The following is a 14,938-nucleotide window of genomic DNA, read 5'->3' as shown; positions in this document are numbered from 1 at the left end:
TGGATTTTTTGGACTGTACTAAAAATGATTCAAAATGTCAATTGGATCGTGCCTCATGTTGAATAACCACTTTTTAAACCCTCACAGTGACCAACATTGCCATTTTTACAGAGTTTTGCTTACTCAAAATCTTCAATTTTGACCCGTTTCAGGCACAGAAATGACTTTAAACACACTTATTTAAGTTGAAAAAGTCATAATTCACATCCAACCGTCATTTAGAGTCAAAAGATTAAATGTTAAAATGTCATCATTATAGACCATTTTGGGAACGTTCGACAGGTCCGGAGTCATCGTTTTTCATCCGAAAATGGATTTTTTGGATTGTACCAAAAATGATTCAAAAACCACTTGTAAACCCTCACAGTGACCAAAATTGCTATTTTTACAGAGTTTTGCTTACTCAAAAGCTTTAATTTTGACCCGTTTCAGGCACAGAAATGACTTTAAACACACTTATTTTAGTTGAAAACGTCTTAATTCACATCCAACAGTCATTTAGAGTCAAAAGATTAAATCTTAAAATGTCATCATTATAGACCATTTTGGGAACGTTCAACAGGTCCGGAGTCATCGTTTTTCATCCGAAAATGGATTATTTGGACTGTACCAAAAATGATTCAAAAACCACTTTTAAACCCTCACAGTGACCATAATTGCCATTTTTACAGAGTTTTGCTTACTCAAAGCTTCAATTTTGACCCGTTTCAGGCACAGAAATGACTTTAAACACACTTATTTTAGTTGAAAAAGTCATAATTCACATCCAACAGTCATTTAGAGTCAAAAGATTAAATGTTAGAATTTCATCATTATGGACCATTTTGGGAACGTTCGACAGGTCCGGAGTCATCGTTTTTCATCCGAAAATGGATTTTTTGGACTGTACCAAAAATGATTCAAAATGTCAATTGGATCGTGTCTCATGTTGAATAACCACTTTTTAAACCCTCACAGTGACCAAAATTGCCATTTTTACAGAGTTTTGCTTACTCAAAAGCTTCAATTTTGACCCGTTTCAGGCACAGAAATTACTTTAAACACACTTATCTTAGTTGAAAAAGTCATAATTCACATCCAACAGTCATTTAGAGTCAAAAGATTAAATGTTAAAATTTCATCATTATAGACCATTTTGGGAACGTTCGACAGGTCCGGAGTCATCGTTTTTCATCCGAAAATGGATTTTTAGTACTTTACCAAAAATTATTCAAAATGTTAATTGGATCGTGCCTCATGTTGAATAACCACTTTTTAAACCCTCACAGTGACCAAAATTGCCATTTTTACAGAGTTTTGCTTACTCAAAACTTCAATTTTGACCCGTTTCAGGCACAGATATGACTTTAAACACACTTATTTTAGTTGAAAAAGTCATAATTCACATCCAACAGTCATTTAGAGTCAAAAGATTAAATGTTAAAATTTCATCATTATAGACCATTTTGGGAACGGTTGACAGGTCCGGAGTCATCGTTTTTCATCCGAAAATGGATTTTTTGGGCTGTACCAAAAATGATTCAAAATGTCAATTGGATCGTGCCTCATGTTGAATAACCACTTTTTAAACCCTCACAGTGACCAAAATTGCCATTTTTACAGAGTTTTGCTTACTCAAAAGATTCAATTTTGACCCGTTTCAGGCACAGAAATGACTTTAAACACACTTATTTAAGTTGAAAAAGTCATAATTCACATCCAACAGTCATTTAGAGTCAAAAGATTAAATGTTAAAATTTCATCATTATAGACCATTTTGGGAACGTTCGACAGGTCCGGAGTCATCGTTTTTCATCCGAAAATTGATTTTTTGGACTGTAACAAAAATGATTCAAATGTCAATTGGATCGTGCCTCATGTTGAATAGCAAATTTTAAATCCTCACAGTGACCAAAATTGCCATTTTTACAGAGTTTTGCTTACTCAAAAGCTTCAATTTTGACCCGTTTCAGGCACAGAAATGACTTTAAACACACTTATTTTATTTGAAAAAGTCATAATTCACATCCAAAAGTCATTTAGAGTAAAAAGATTAAATGTTAAAATTTCATCATTATAGACCATTTTGGGAACGTTCAACAGGTAGTCATCGTTTTTCATCCGAAAATGGATTTTTTGGACTGTACCAAAAATGATTCAAAATGTCAATTGGATCGTGCCTTATGTTGAATAGCCACTTTTTAAACCCTCACAGTGACCAAAATTGCCATTTATACAGAGTTTTGCTTACTCAAAAGCTTCAATTTTGACCCGTTTCAGGCACAGAAATGACTTTAAACACACTTATTTTAGTTGAAAAAGTCATAATTCACATCCAACAGTCATTTAGAGTCAAAAGATTAAATGTTAAAATTTCATCATTATAGACCATTTTGGGAACGTTCGACAGGTCCGGAGTCATCGTTTTTCATCCGAAAATGGATTTTTAGGACTGTACCAAAAATGATTCAAATTTTAATTGGATCGTGCCTCATGTTGAATACCCACTTTTTAAACCCTCACAGTGACAGAAATTGCCATTTTTACAGAGTTTTGCTTACTCAAAAGCTTCAATTTTGACCCGTTTCAGGCACAGAAATGACTTTAAACACACTTATTTTAGTTGAAAAAGTCATAATTCACATCCAACAGTCATTTAGAGTCAAAAGATAACATTTTAAAATTTCATCATTATAGACCACTTTAGGAAAGTTTCACAGGTCCGGAGTCATCGTTTTTCATCCGAAAATGGATTTTTTGGACTGTACCAAAAATGATTCAAAATGTCAATTGGATCGTGCCTCATGTTGAATAACCACTTTTTAAACCCTCACAGTGACCAAAATTGCCATTTTTACAGAGTTTTGCTTATTCAAAAGCTTTAATTTTGACCCGTTTCAGGCACAGAAATGACTTTAAACACACTTATTTTAGTTGAAAACGTCTTAATTCACATCCAACAGTCATTTAGAGTCAAAAGATTAAATCTTAAAATTTCATCATTATAGACCATTTTGGGAACGTTCAACAGGTCCAGAGTCATCGTTTTTCATCCGAAAATGGATTATTTGGACTGTACCAAAAATGATTTAAAATGTCAATTGGATCGTGCCTAAAGTTGAATAACCACTTTTTAAACCCTCACAGTGACCAAAATTGCCATTTATACAGAGTTTTGCTTACTCAAAAGCTTCAATTTTGACCCGTTTCAGGCACAGAAATGACTTTAAACACACTTATTTTAGTTGAAAAAGTCATAATTCACATCCAACAGTCATTTAGAGTCAAAAGATTAAATGTTAAAATTTCATCATTATAGACCATTTTGGGAACGTTCGACAGGTCCGGAGTCATCGTTTTTCATCCGTAAATGGATTTTTTGGACTATACCAAAAATGATTCAAAATGTAAATTGGATCGTGTCTCATGTTGAGTAACCACTTTTTAAACCCTCACAGTGACCAAAATTGCCATTTTTACAGAGTTTTGCTTACTCAAAAGCTTCAATTTTGACCCGTTTCAGGCACAGAAATGACTTTAAACACACTTATTTTAGTTGAAAAAGTCATAATTCACATCCAACAGTCATTTAGAGTCAAAAGATTAAATGTTAAAATTTCATCATTATAGACTATTTTGGGAACGTTTGACAGGTCCGGAGTCATCGTTTTTCATCCGAAAATTGATTTTTTGGACTGTAACTAAAATGATTCAAAATGTCAATTGGATCGTGCCTTATGTTGAATAGCCACTTTTTAAACCCTCACAGTGACCAAAATTGCCATTTATACAGAGTTTTGCTTACTCAAAAGCTTCAATTTTGACCCGTTTCAGGCACAGAAATGACTTTAAACACACTTATTTTAGTTGAAAACGTCTTAATTCACATCCAACAGTCATTTAGAGTCAAAAGATTAAATCTTAAAATTTCATCATTATAGACCATTTTGGGAACGTTCAACAGGTCCGGAGTCATCGTTTTTCATCCGAAAATTGATTTTTTTGGACTGTAACAAAAATGATTCAAATGTCAATTGGATCGTGCCTCATGTTGAATAGCAACTTTTTAAACCCTCACAGTGACCAAAATTGCCATTTTTACAGAGTTTTGCTTACTCAAAAGCTTCAATTTTGACCCGTTTCAGGCACAGAAATGACTTTAAACACACTTATTTTATTTGAAAAAGTCATAATTCACATCCAAAAGTCATTTAGAGTAAAAAGATTAAATGTTAAAATTTCATCATTATAGACCATTTTGGGAACGTTCGACAGGTCCGGAGTCATCGTTTTTCATCCGAAAATGGATTATTTGGACTGTACCAAAAATGATTCAAAAACCACTTTTAAACCCTCACAGTGACCAAAATTGGCATTTTTACAGAGTTTTGCTTACTCAAAAGATTCAATTTTGACCCGTTTCAGGCACAGAAATGACTTTAAACACACTTATTTTAGTTGAAAACGTCCTAATTCACACCCAACAGTCATTTAGAGTCAAAAGATTAAGTCTTAAAATTTCATCATTATAGACTATTTTGGGAACGTTCAACAGGTCCGGAGTCATCGTTTTTCATCCGAAAATTGATTTTTTGGACTGTAACAAAAATGATTCAAATGTCAATTGGATCGTGCCTCATGTTGAATAACCACTTTTTAAACCCTCACAGTGACCAACATTGCCATTTTTACAGAGTTTTGCTTACTCAAAAGCTTCAATTTTGACCCGTTTCAGGCACAGAAATGACTTTAAACACACTTATTTTAGTTGAAAACGTCTTAATTCACATCCAACAGTCATTTAGAGTCAAAAGATTAAATCTTAAAATTTCATCATTATAAACCATTTTGGGAACGTTCAACAGGTCCGGTCATCGTTTTTCATCCGAAATTTGATTTTTTGGACTGTAACAAAAATGATTCAAATGTCAATTGGATCGTGCCTCATGTTGAATAGCAACTTTTTAAACCCTCACAGTGACCAAAATTGCCATTTTTACAGAGTTTTGCTTACTCAAAAGCTTCAATTTTGACCCGTTTCAGGCACAGAAATGACTTTAAACACACTTATTTTATTTGAAAAAGTCATAATTCACATCCAAAAGTCATTTAGAGTAAAAAGATTAAATGTTAAAATTTCATCATTATAGACCATTTTGGGAACGTTCAACAGGTCCGGAGTCATCGTTTTTCATCCGAAAATGGATTTTTTGGACTGTACTAAAAATGATTCAAAATGTCAATTGGATCGTGCCTCATGTTGAATAACCACTTTTTAAACCCTCACAATGACCAACATTGCCATTTTTACAGAGTTTTGCTTACTCAAAAGCTTCAATTTTGACCCGTTTCAGGCACAGAAATGACTTTAAACACACTTATTTTAGTTGAAAAAGTCATAATTCACATCCAACAGTCATTTAGAGTCAAAAGATAACATTTTAAAATGTCATCATTATAGACCATTTTAGGAACGTTTGACAGGTCCGGAGTCATCGTTTTTCATCCGAAAATTGATTTTTTGGACTGTACCAAAAATGATTCAAAATGTCAATTGGATCGTGCCTCATGTTGAATAACCACTTTTTAAACCCTCACAGTGACCAAAATTGCCATTTTTACAGAGTTTTGCTTACTCAAAAGCTTCAATTTTGACCCGTTTCAGGCACAGAAATGACTTTAAACACACTTATTTTAGTTGAAAACGTCTTAATTCACATCCAACAGTCATTTAGAGTCAAAAGATTAAATCTTAAAATTTCATCATTATAAACCATTTTGGGAACGTTCAACAGGTCCGGAGTCATCGTTTTTCATGCGAAATTTGATTTTTTGGACTGTAACAAAAATGATTCAAATGTCAATTGGATCGTGCCTCATGTTGAATAGCAACTTTTTAAACCCTCACAGTGACCAAAATTGCCATTTTTACAGAGTTTTGCTTACTCAAAAGCTTCAATTTGGACCCGTTTCAGGCACAGAAATGACTTTAAACACACTTATTTTATTTGAAAAAGTCATAATTCACATCCAAAAGTCATTTAGAGTAAAAAGATTAAATGTTAAAATTTCATCATTATAGACCATTTTGGCAACGTTCGACAGGTCCGGAGTCATCGTTTTTCATCCGAAAATTGATTTTTTGGACTGTAACTAAAATGATTCAAAATGTCAATTGGATCGTGCCTTATGTTGAATAGCCACTTTTTAAACCCTCACAGTGACCAAAATTGCCATTTTTACAGAGTTTTGCTTACTCAAAAGCTTCAATTTTGACCCGTTTCAGGCACAGAAATGACTTTAAACACACTTGTTTTAGTTGAAAACGTCTTAATTCACATCCAACAGTCATTTAGAGTCAAAAGATTAAATCTTAAAATTTCATCATTATAGACCATTTTGGGAACGTTCAACAGGTCCGGAGTCATCGTTTTTCATCCGAAAATGGATTTTTTGGACTGTACTAAAAATGATTCAAAATGTCAATTGGATCGTGCCTCATGTTGAATAACCACTTTTTAAACCCTCACAGTGACCAACATTGCCATTTTTACAGAGTTTTGCTTTCTCAAAAGCTTCAATTTTGACCCGTTTCAGGCACAGAAATGACTTTAAACACACTTATTTAAGTTGAAAAAGTCATAATTCACATCCAACCGTCATTTAGAGTCAAAAGATTAAATGTTAAAATTTCATCATTATAGACCATTTTGGGAACGTTCGACAGGTCCGGAGTCATCGTTTTTCATCCGAAAATTTATTTTTTGGATTGTACCAAAAATGATTCAAAAACCACTTGTAAACCCTCACAGTGACCAAATTGCTATTTTTACAGAGTTTTGCTTACTCAAAAGCTTTAATTTTGACCCGTTTCAGGCACAGAAATGACTTTAAACACACTTATTTTAGTTGAAAACGTCTTAATTCACATCCAACAGTCATTTAGAGTCAAAAGATTAAATCTTAAAATTTCATCATTATAGACCATTTTGGGAACGTTCAACAGGTCCGGAGTCATCGTTTTTCATCCGAAAATGGATTATTTGGACTGTACCAAAAATGATTCAAAATGTCAATTGGATCGTGTCTCATGTTGAATAACCACTTTTTAAACCCTCACAGTGACCAAAATTGCCATTTTTACAGAGTTTTGCTTACTCAAAAGCTTCAATTTTGACCCGTTTCAGGCACAGAAATTACTTTAAACACACTTATCTTAGTTGAAAAAGTCATAATTCACATCCAACAGTCATTTAGAGTCAAAAGATTAAATGTTAAAATATCATCATTATAGACCATTTTGGGAACGTTCGACAGGTCCGGAGTCATCGTTTTTCATCCGAAAATTGATTTTTTGGATTGTACCAAAAATGATTCAAAAACCACTTGTAAACCCTCACAGTGACCAAAATTGCTATTTTTACAGAGTTTTGCTTACTCAAAAGCTTTAATTTTGACCCGTTTCAGGCACAGAAATGACTTTAAACACACTTATTTTAGTTGAAAACGTCCTAATTCACACCCAACAGTCATTTAGAGTCAAAAGATTAAGTCTTAAAATTTCATCATTATAGACCATTTTGGGAACGTTCAACAGGTCCGGAGTCATCGTTTTTCATCCGAAAATGGATTATTTGGACTGTACCAAAAATGATTCAAAAACCACTTTTAAACCCTCACAGTGACCAAAATTGGCATTTTTACAGAGTTTTGCTTACTCAAAAGATTCAATTTTGACCCGTTTCAGGCACAGAAATGACTTTAAACACACTTATTTTAGTTGAAAACGTCCTAATTCACACCCAACAGTCATTTAGAGTCAAAAGATTAAGTCTTAAAATTTCATCATTATAGACCATTTTGGGAACGTTCAACAGGTCCGGAGTCATCGTTTTTCATCCGAAAATTGATTTTTTGGACTGTAACAAAAATGATTCAAATGTCAATTGGATCGTGCCTCATGTTGAATAACCACTTTTTAAACCCTCACAGTGACCAACATTGCCATTTTTACAGAGTTTTGCTTACTCAAAAGCTTCAATTTTGACCCGTTTCAGAAACAGAAATGACTTTAAACACACTTATTTTAGTTGAAAAAGTCATAATTCACATCCAACAGTCATTTAGAGTCAAAAGATAACATTTTAAAATTTCATCATTATAGACCATTTTAGGAACGTTTGACAGGTCCGGAGTCATCGTTTTTCATCCGAAAATTGATTTTTTGGACTGTACCAAAAATGATTCAAAATGTCAATTGGATCGTGCCTCATGTTGAATAGCCACTTTTTAAACCCTCACAGTGACCAAAATTGCCATTTTTACAGAGTTTTGCTTACTCAAAAGCTTCAATTTTGACCCGTTTCAGGCACAGAAATGACTTTAAACACACTTATTTTAGTTGAAAACGTCTTAATTCACATCCAACAGTCATTTAGAGTCAAAAGATTAAATCTTAAAATTTCATCATTATAAACCATTTTGGGAACGTTCAACAGGTCCGGAGTCATCGTTTTTCATCCGAAATTTGATTTTTTGGACTGTAACAAAAATGATTCAAATGTCAATTGGATCGTGCCTCATGTTGAATAGCAACTTTTTAAACCCTCACAGTGACCAAAATTGCCATTTTTACAGAGTTTTGCTTACTCAAAAGCTTCAATTTTGACCCGTTTCAGGCACAGAAATGACTTTAAACACACTTATTTTATTTGAAAAAGTCATAATTCACATCCAAAAGTCATTTAGAGTAAAAAGATTAAATGTTAAAATTTCATCATTATAGACCATTTTGGGAACGTTCGACAGGTCCGGAGTCATCGTTTTTCATCCGAAAATTGATTTTTTGGACTGTAACTAAAATGATTCAAAATGTCAATTGGATCGTGCCTTATGTTGAATAGCCACTTTTTAAACCCTCACAGTGACCAAAATTGCCATTTTTACAGAGTTTTGCTTACTCAAAAGCTTCAATTTTGACCCGTTTCAGGCACAGAAATGACTTTAAACACACTTGTTTTAGTTGAAAACGTCTTAATTCACATCCAATAGTCATTTAGAGTCAAAAGATTAAATCTTAAAATTTCATCATTATAGACCATTTTGGGAACGTTCAACAGGTCCGGAGTCATCGTTTTTCATCCGAAAATGGATTTTTTGGACTGTACTGAAAATGATTCAAAATGTCAATTGGATCGTGCCTCATGTTGAATAACCACTTTTTAAACCCTCACAGTGACCAACATTGCCATTTTTACAGAGTTTTGCTTTCTCAAAAGCTTCAATTTTGACCCGTTTCAGGCACAGAAATGACTTTAATCACACTTATTTAAGTTGAAAAAGTCATAATTCACATCCAACCGTCATTTAGAGTCAAAAGATTAAATGTTAAAATTTCATCATTATAGACCATTTTGGGAACGTTCGACAGGTCCGGAGTCATCGTTTTTCATCCGAAAATTTATTTTTTGGATTGTACCAAAAATGATTCAAAAACCACTTGTAAACCCTCACAGTGACCAAATTGCTATTTTTACAGAGTTTTGCTTACTCAAAAGCTTTAATTTTGACCCGTTTCAGGCACAGAAATGACTTTAAACACACTTATTTTAGTTGAAAACGTCTTAATTCACATCCAACTGTCATTTAGAGTCAAAAGATTAAATCTTAAAATTTCATCATTATAGACCATTTTGGGAACGTTCAACAGGTCCGGAGTCATCGTTTTTCATCCGAAAATGGATTATTTGGACTGTACCAAAAATGATTCAAAATGTCAATTGGATCGTGTCTCATGTTGAATAACCACTTTTTAAACCCTCACAGTGACCAAAATTGCCATTTTTACAGAGTTTTGCTTACTCAAAAGCTTCAATTTTGACCCGTTTCAGGCACAGAAATTACTTTAAACACACTTATCTTAGTTGAAAAAGTCATAATTCACATCCAACAGTCATTTAGAGTCAAAAGATTAAATGTTAAAATTTCATCATTATAGACCATTTTGGGAACGTTCGACAGGTCCGGAGTCATCGTTTTTCATCCATAAATGGATTTTTTGGACTATACCAAAAATGATTCAAAATGTAAATTGGATCGTGTCTCATGTTGAGTGACCACTTTTTAAACCCTCACAGTGACCAAAATTGCCATTTTTACAGAGTTTTGCTTACTCAAAAGCTTCAATTTTGACCAGTTTCAGGCACAGAAATGACTTTAAACACACTTATTTTAGTTGAAAAAGTCATAATTCACATCCAACAGTCATTTAGAATCAAAAGATTAAATGTTAAAATTTCATCATTATAGACTATTTTGGGAACGTTTGACAGGTCCGGAGTCATCGTTTTTCATCCGAAAATTGATTTTTTGGACTGTAACTAAAATGATTCAAAATGTCAATTGGATCGTGCCTTATGTTGAATAGCCACTTTTTAAACCCTCACAGTGACCAAAATTGCCATTTTTACAGAGTTTTGCTTACTCAAAAGCTTCAATTTTGACCCGTTTCAGGCACAGAAATAACTTTAAACACTCTTATTTTAGTTGAAAACGTCTTAATTCACATCCAACAGTCATTTAGAGTCAAAAGATTAAATCTTAAAATTTCATCATTATAGACCATTTTGGGAACGTTCAACAGGTCCGGAGTCATCGTTTTTCATCCGAAAATGGATTTTTTGGACTGTACTAAAAATGATTCAAAATGTCAATTGGATCGTGCCTCATGTTGAATAACCACTTTTTAAACCCTCACAGTGACCAACATTGCCATTTTTACAGAGTTTTGCTTACTCAAAAGCTTCAATTTTGACCCGTTTCAGGCACAGAAATGACTTTAAACACACTTATTTTAGTTGAAAACGTCTTAATTCACATCCAACAGTCATTTAGAGTCAAAAGATTAAATCTTAAAATTTCATCATTATAGACCATTTTGGGAACGTTCAACAGGTCCGGAGTCATCGTTTTTCATCCGAAAATTGATTTTTTTGGACTGTAACAAAAATGATTCAAAATGTCAATTGGATCGTGCCTTATGTTGAATAGCCACTTTTTAAACCCTCACAGTGACCAAAATTGCCATTTTTACAGAGTTTTGTAACTCAAAAGCTTCAATTTTGACCCGTTTCAGGCACAGAAATGACTTTAAACACACTTATTTTAGTTGAAAACGTCTTAATTCACATCCAACAGTCATTTAGAGTCAAAAGATTAAATCTTAAAATTTCATCATTATAGACCATTTTGGGAACGTTCAACAGGTCCGGAGTCATCGTTTTTCATCCGAAAATGGATTTTTTGGACTGTACTAAAAATGATTCAAAATGTCAATTGGATCGTGCCTCATGTTGAATAACCACTTTTTAAACCCTCACAGTGACCAACATTGCCATTTTTACAGAGTTTTGCTTACTCAAAATCTTCAATTTTGACCCGTTTCAGGCACAGAAATGACTTTAAACACACTTATTTAAGTTGAAAAAGTCATAATTCACATCCAACCGTCATTTAGAGTCAAAAGATTAAATGTTAAAATGTCATCATTATAGACCATTTTGGGAACGTTCGACAGGTCCGGAGTCATCGTTTTTCATCCGAAAATGGATTTTTTGGATTGTACCAAAAATGATTCAAAAACCACTTGTAAACCCTCACAGTGACCAAAATTGCTATTTTTACAGAGTTTTGCTTACTCAAAAGCTTTAATTTTGACCCGTTTCAGGCACAGAAATGACTTTAAACACACTTATTTTAGTTGAAAACGTCTTAATTCACATCCAACAGTCATTTAGAGTCAAAAGATTAAATCTTAAAATGTCATCATTATAGACCATTTTGGGAACGTTCAACAGGTCCGGAGTCATCGTTTTTCATCCGAAAATGGATTATTTGGACTGTACCAAAAATGATTCAAAAACCACTTTTAAACCCTCACAGTGACCATAATTGCCATTTTTACAGAGTTTTGCTTACTCAAAGCTTCAATTTTGACCCGTTTCAGGCACAGAAATGACTTTAAACACACTTATTTTAGTTGAAAAAGTCATAATTCACATCCAACAGTCATTTAGAGTCAAAAGATTAAATGTTAGAATTTCATCATTATGGACCATTTTGGGAACGTTCGACAGGTCCGGAGTCATCGTTTTTCATCCGAAAATGGATTTTTTGGACTGTACCAAAAATGATTCAAAATGTCAATTGGATCGTGTCTCATGTTGAATAACCACTTTTTAAACCCTCACAGTGACCAAAATTGCCATTTTTACAGAGTTTTGCTTACTCAAAAGCTTCAATTTTGACCCGTTTCAGGCACAGAAATTACTTTAAACACACTTATCTTAGTTGAAAAAGTCATAATTCACATCCAACAGTCATTTAGAGTCAAAAGATTAAATGTTAAAATTTCATCATTATAGACCATTTTGGGAACGTTCGACAGGTCCGGAGTCATCGTTTTTCATCCGAAAATGGATTTTTAGTACTTTACCAAAAATTATTCAAAATGTTAATTGGATCGTGCCTCATGTTGAATAACCACTTTTTAAACCCTCACAGTGACCAAAATTGCCATTTTTACAGAGTTTTGCTTACTCAAAACTTCAATTTTGACCCGTTTCAGGCACAGATATGACTTTAAACACACTTATTTTAGTTGAAAAAGTCATAATTCACATCCAACAGTCATTTAGAGTCAAAAGATTAAATGTTAAAATTTCATCATTATAGACCATTTTGGGAACGGTTGACAGGTCCGGAGTCATCGTTTTTCATCCGAAAATGGATTTTTTGGGCTGTACCAAAAATGATTCAAAATGTCAATTGGATCGTGCCTCATGTTGAATAACCACTTTTTAAACCCTCACAGTGACCAAAATTGCCATTTTTACAGAGTTTTGCTTACTCAAAAGATTCAATTTTGACCCGTTTCAGGCACAGAAATGACTTTAAACACACTTATTTAAGTTGAAAAAGTCATAATTCACATCCAACAGTCATTTAGAGTCAAAAGATTAAATGTTAAAATTTCATCATTATAGACCATTTTGGGAACGTTCGACAGGTCCGGAGTCATCGTTTTTCATCCGAAAATTGATTTTTTGGACTGTAACAAAAATGATTCAAATGTCAATTGGATCGTGCCTCATGTTGAATAGCAAATTTTAAATCCTCACAGTGACCAAAATTGCCATTTTTACAGAGTTTTGCTTACTCAAAAGCTTCAATTTTGACCCGTTTCAGGCACAGAAATGACTTTAAACACACTTATTTTATTTGAAAAAGTCATAATTCACATCCAAAAGTCATTTAGAGTAAAAAGATTAAATGTTAAAATTTCATCATTATAGACCATTTTGGGAACGTTCAACAGGTAGTCATCGTTTTTCATCCGAAAATGGATTTTTTGGACTGTACCAAAAATGATTCAAAATGTCAATTGGATCGTGCCTTATGTTGAATAGCCACTTTTTAAACCCTCACAGTGACCAAAATTGCCATTTATACAGAGTTTTGCTTACTCAAAAGCTTCAATTTTGACCCGTTTCAGGCACAGAAATGACTTTAAACACACTTATTTTAGTTGAAAAAGTCATAATTCACATCCAACAGTCATTTAGAGTCAAAAGATTAAATGTTAAAATTTCATCATTATAGACCATTTTGGGAACGTTCGACAGGTCCGGAGTCATCGTTTTTCATCCGAAAATGGATTTTTTGGACTGTACCAAAAATGATTCAAAATGTCAATTGGATCGTGTCTCATGTTGAATAACCACTTTTTAAACCCTCACAGTGACCAAAATTGCCATTTTTACAGAGTTTTGCTTACTCAAAAGCTTCAATTTTGACCCGTTTCAGGCACAGAAATTACTTTAAACACACTTATCTTAGTTGAAAAAGTCATAATTCACATCCAACAGTCATTTAGAGTCAAAAGATTAAATGTTAAAATTTCATCATTATAGACCATTTTGGGAACGTTCGACAGGTCCGGAGTCATCGTTTTTCATCCGAAAATGGATTTTTAGTACTTTACCAAAAATTATTCAAAATGTTAATTGGATCGTGCCTCATGTTGAATAACCACTTTTTAAACCCTCACAGTGACCAAAATTGCCATTTTTACAGAGTTTTGCTTACTCAAAACTTCAATTTTGACCCGTTTCAGGCACAGATATGACTTTAAACACACTTATTTTAGTTGAAAAAGTCATAATTCACATCCAACAGTCATTTAGAGTCAAAAGATTAAATGTTAAAATTTCATCATTATAGACCATTTTGGGAACGGTTGACAGGTCCGGAGTCATCGTTTTTCATCCGAAAATGGATTTTTTGGGCTGTACCAAAAATGATTCAAAATGTCAATTGGATCGTGCCTCATGTTGAATAACCACTTTTTAAACCCTCACAGTGACCAAAATTGCCATTTTTACAGAGTTTTGCTTACTCAAAAGATTCAATTTTGACCCGTTTCAGGCACAGAAATGACTTTAAACACACTTATTTAAGTTGAAAAAGTCATAATTCACATCCAACAGTCATTTAGAGTCAAAAGATTAAATGTTAAAATTTCATCATTATAGACCATTTTGGGAACGTTCGACAGGTCCGGAGTCATCGTTTTTCATCCGAAAATTGATTTTTTGGACTGTAACAAAAATGATTCAAATGTCAATTGGATCGTGCCTCATGTTGAATAGCAAATTTTAAATCCTCACAGTGACCAAAATTGCCATTTTTACAGAGTTTTGCTTACTCAAAAGCTTCAATTTTGACCCGTTTCAGGCACAGAAATGACTTTAAACACACTTATTTTATTTGAAAAAGTCATAATTCACATCCAAAAGTCATTTAGAGTAAAAAGATTAAATGTTAAAATTTCATCATTATAGACCATTTTGGGAACGTTCAACAGGTAGTCATCGTTTTTCATCCGAAAATGGATTTTTTG

The sequence above is a fragment of the Lissotriton vulgaris genome, chromosome 7 (genome assembly GCF_964263255.1).
Source record: "Lissotriton vulgaris chromosome 7, aLisVul1.2, whole genome shotgun sequence".
NCBI classification, from domain to species: Eukaryota; Metazoa; Chordata; class Amphibia; order Caudata; family Salamandridae; genus Lissotriton; species Lissotriton vulgaris.
This window is presented reverse-complemented; position numbering follows the sequence as displayed.